The sequence below is a fragment of the Anopheles gambiae genome (genome assembly GCF_943734735.2).
Source record: "Anopheles gambiae chromosome X unlocalized genomic scaffold, idAnoGambNW_F1_1 X_unloc_58, whole genome shotgun sequence".
NCBI classification, from domain to species: domain Eukaryota; kingdom Metazoa; phylum Arthropoda; class Insecta; order Diptera; family Culicidae; genus Anopheles; species Anopheles gambiae.
In genome coordinates this window covers 25,001-30,000 of record NW_026902668.1, presented here as the reverse complement: position 1 = coordinate 30,000, position 5,000 = coordinate 25,001, and positions in this window count along the sequence as shown.

The following is a 5,000-nucleotide window of genomic DNA, read 5'->3' as shown; positions in this document are numbered from 1 at the left end:
GTAAAAGGCTAGGCGTTTCTCAGTAGCTTTTTTGCGCCACGTGGCAAAAGTATTCGAGTTCAGATTTCTGGGACTTAGCGTATTTTTCAAAATTGATTATGCAAATTGAAGTACAAATGGGGCATTAGCTAGGCGTTGCCCAGTAGCTTTTGGCGCCACATGGAGGAAGTAGTCGAGTTCAAATTTCTGGGACGTAGCGTAGTTTTCAATCATAATAAACCGAATCAAACATAAAAATCATGAAACTTACACCACGTCCCTAGGTTATGCACAAAACGTAACGATAAAGTGCCGGCCAGGTTAGAGGTGCACCAAAATTGTGTACCGATTAGGAAAAGTACTCTATGTTCCTATGACTTGGGTGAAAAGTGTTGATTAACTGCTGGTTAGGATAGACAGTTGCTTATCGTACACATCGCAAACGAACACCCCTTAGTGAGCAGTAGCAGAAGTCGATGGAACAAAGCGAATGCATTACAAACTGATCAAGTAAAATAAGGAACGCTACGTACTAGGACTTCTTTCCAAGAATGGTGTCCGCGACGGGAGGGCAAGCGTCCTTCCCAGGTTTCCCTAGTAAACCTTGTATGGTAAACATACCCAAGCGTGTCCGTAAGCACGCAACGATAGTCACGAACGAGCACATACCTAGGGAAAGTACTCTACGTACTAGGACTTCTGTCCAAGAATGGTGTCCGCGACGGTCGGGCACTGTGACGCAATTACCAAATCCTAGAATCGTACAAGCAGTGTGTACAAACATAAACATTAACGCGTTCGCTCGGGCTGCGCCGTCCGTGTTGAACACAAATGTGGGTGATTATATGAGTGGATAGACAAAAACATGCGTGGCGAAGACAGTTTTCTGCACGATGTGCACATAGCTCATTTCGTCGTCCCGGGCTAATGGAACAACACAAAAATATCGAGTATCTTTCTAGGTTTCTGTTATAAAAGGACAGGCCAAAAGGTGACCGGTTGAGATAAGCATTTTAAGCATACAAGCACTTAATTGCAACTTTTGATACAAAAACTAAGAACGTACACGTAGATTGTATCAACATGGACATCCATGATCGCGTACGCCCGGGCTGCGCCCTCCGTGTTGTACTTTCCCTGATTGGTACACAATTTTGGTGCAAGTGTACCAACATGGACATCTATGAACGCGTACGCTCGAGCTGCACCCTCCGTCTTGTACTTTCCCTGATCGGTACACAGTTTTGGTGCACGGCTATCCCGACCGGCAACTTGTACCAACATCGACATCCATGAACGCGTACGTAGCGTACTTTCCCTGATCGGTACACAATGTTGGTGCACGGCATAGGAAATGGGCTTAAAATGGTCAAACTCAATCCATTTCCACTAAAGATAGTCAATAACAGCTGTGCCGATGAAGTAGGGCACGATGCAAGTCAATGTTATTTAATGAATTACATGTTCACCATACATTTTAGTACAAAATTGCTCGGTCAGACCTACAAAGTGCTATATCTCGAATACTAAACGTCGCAGATGGGTGTCGTAGAACAATTTTAAGTTCGTCTAATGATTCTACATCCGATTCTGGATAGTGGGTTTTCGACCACTTTTCAACATTTTGTGACACCCCGAACCTAGGGGCAGCTCCCTAGCTTTTTTCAAAAATGTGCACCGAACGGGCCAGAGAGCTCGAGTAGTCGAAAATTTTTTTTTTGCTAAAACCCCTCAAAACGTGTCAGGAACGCACCCTAGATGATGAAAAGTGCAACCAGAATGTCAATCGACAACATGCCCGGGGGTACAAATTTGCTCTACGCGTCCCTAGGTAGGGTACTTTTTCATACAAACATCAAAGTGTACGGTGCACAAAGTGCGCGGAACAAAAATTGCTCGGTCAGACCTACAAAGTGTTATATATCTCGAATACTAAACGTCGCAGATGGGTGTCGTAGAACAATTTTAAGTTCGTCTAATGATTCTACATCCGATTCTGGATAGTGGTTTTTCGACCACTTTTCAACATTTTGTGACACCCCGAACCTAGGGGCAGCTCCCTAGCTTTTTTCAAAAATGTGCACCGAACGGGCCAGAGAGCTCGAGTAGTCGAAATTTTTTTTTTTTGCTAAAACCCCTCAAAACGTGTCAGGAACGCACCCTAGATGATGAAAAGTGCAACCAGAATGTCAATCGACAACATGCCCGGGGGTACAAATTTGCTATACGCGTCCCTAGGTAGGGTACTTTTTCATACAAACATCAACGTGTACGGTGCACAAAGTGCGCGGAACAAAAATTGCTCGGTCAGACCTGGTACGGGCCATTACTCGAATACTAAACGTCGCAGATGGGTGTCGTAGAACAATTTTAAGTTCGTCTAATGATTCTACATCCGATTCTGGATAGTGGTTTTTCAACCACTTTTCAACATTTTGTGACACCCCGAACCTAGGGGCAGCTCCCTAGCTTTTTTCAAAAATGTGCACCGAACGGGCCAGAGAGCTCGAGTAGTCGAAAATTTTTTTTTTGCTAAAACCCCTCAAAACGTGTCAGGAACGCACCCTAGATGATGAAAAGTGCAACCAGAATGTCAATCGACAACATGCCCGGGGGTACAAATTTGCTATACGCGTCCCTAGGTAGGGTACTTTTTCATACAAACATCAACGTGTACGGTGCACAAAGTGCGCGGAACAAAAATTGCTCGGTCAGACCTGGTACGGGCCATAACTCGAATACTAAACGTCGCAGATGGGTGTCGTAGAACAATTTTAAGTTCGTCTAATGATTCTACATCCGATTCTGGATAGTGGTTTTTCGACCACTTTTCAACATTTTGTGACACCCCGAACCTAGGGGCAGCTCCCTAGCTTTTTTCAAAAATGTGCACCGAACGGGCCAGAGAGCTCGAGTAGTCGAAAATTTTTTTTTTTGCTAAAACCCCTCAAAACGTGTCAGGAACGCACCCTAGATGATGAAAAGTGCAACCAGAATGTCAATCGACAACATGCCCGGGGGTACAAATTTGCTATACGCGTCCCTAGGTAGGGTACTTTTTCATACAAACATCAACGTGTACGGTGCACAAAGTGCGCGGAACAAAAATTGCTCGGTCAGACCTGGTACGGGCCATAACTCGAATACTAAACGTCGCAGATGGGTGTCGTAGAACAATTTTAAGTTCGTCTAATGATTCTACATCCGATTCTGGATAGTGGTTTTTCGACCACTTTTCAACATTTTGTGACACCCCGAACCTAGGGGCAGCTCCCTAGCTTTTTTCAAAAATGTGCACCGAACGGGCCAGAGAGCTCGAGTAGTCGAAATTTTTTTTTTTGCTTAAACCCCTCAAAACGTGTAGAAAACTGATTTTAGATGATAAAAAGTGCAACCAGAACGTCAAACGACAACTTTGTTGGGGGTACCCTTTTTACTCTACGGGCCACTAGCTTAGGCGCGCCAACAGCGCTTTCCTCTCGGGTTCCCATTTTTTGCCCTCCTGGGATTATGATCATTTACTCATTGCCTACTATAGGGAAGGTACCTTGCTTCGAGGTCAAAAATGAAGATTTCACCAAATCGTAGTTTTAACCTCTATTTAGTCGTAGGAGCATGGTTTGCAGTGTCCGTGGGTCATATAAGCCCCCGTTTGGGTCATACGTCCCCTCCCCGATGAAAATCGTCATATGACTATAGGCCGAACTTATGAAGCAAAAGTGGTGTCTGGTGGGTTCTGCCGATGATCTTAACCTATGATTTTGAGTTTCCACTCTTTCAAAACGTTTCCTGGAGCAGTACATCACGGGTCTACGGACCCAAAGACTTCGTTGCGATGGTTTCAAGCATAAAAGTTGTAACAGTTAAGGGTTTTTAATACGCGTATATTAAATCATTGCTTGAAACTAAGCTTCGTTGTCTTTAAACTCTGCAAGACCAATCGAACTTCTTAGGGAAACTCGAAGCATTCACGCTAAGCTGGTGGTGCAGGGCACATAGCGTGATGAAACCGGGTTTCCCTACCAAATGTGGCATATTTTTTCCCTGAGAGCGAAGCTCAGACCCACGTAGGGGAGAGCGAAGTGGAACTTAAATGTTCAATGCAGCAAATGTTCGCCATGCGGATAAACAAGTTGGAATAGTTCAATGTAGTGTAATGCAAACACGAATCGCAAATAACGATACGGGACCCAGAAGCAATTCTGCGGATCCCTCGGGGAGTGGTGAGTTGATATAAATTAGAGGTGAAAGTCCAAGTTGTTCGGGCTCCGGCTCGGCAGCCGATACGAGGTTCCTGTTGAGCTTGTTTGTACATCGCGCAGAGGCGCCGTTCGGTTCTAGCAATGATTCCCGCCACCATGTTCCATGCGTGCAGAGATCCGTTAGAGCTCGTTCAATGTGTCCCGCCGTGATTACGAAAAAGTCCAACAGTTGACTTAGTTGGGTGTGCGTCAAGTAATCGCGCAGAGATGCCGATCGGTTCCTAGCAATGTTTCCCGTCACAAGGTGGTATTGGCACCTGTGCAGAGTGGCCGTTAGCAATGTCTCCCGTATCACGGTGGTGTACCATCACTAGTGCAGAGTGACCGCTAGCAATGTCTCCCGTCACAAGGTGGTAGCCCAGAAGTGCAGAGAAGCCGCTGTAGCAAAGTCTCCCGTATCACGTTGGAGTTCTTCCACTAGTGCAGAGAGATCGCTGAACCGTTCAATGTGTCCCGTCGTGGTGTGCTTGTACCGAGCACGTAGGATACACCTTGCTTTGTTGGTTTGGGATAGGAGTGGTCGCGCAACTGCCTCCACGCCGCAGAGTGCCAGTTCGGATTGAAGGTCAACTTTAGCCGTTCAATGCATCAGTCGGTGGGTGTTCAGATGGCATCACAACTTCCCCTAGGTGCTCAAGTTGGCTGGGTTGTAAAGCATGTACACATGCGCAGAGTATCGTGCGTACTAGCAAAGTCTCCCGTCACGGTGGTTACGCATGAGTTCCATGCAGTGCAGAGAGATCGTTAGTGCGTGCAATG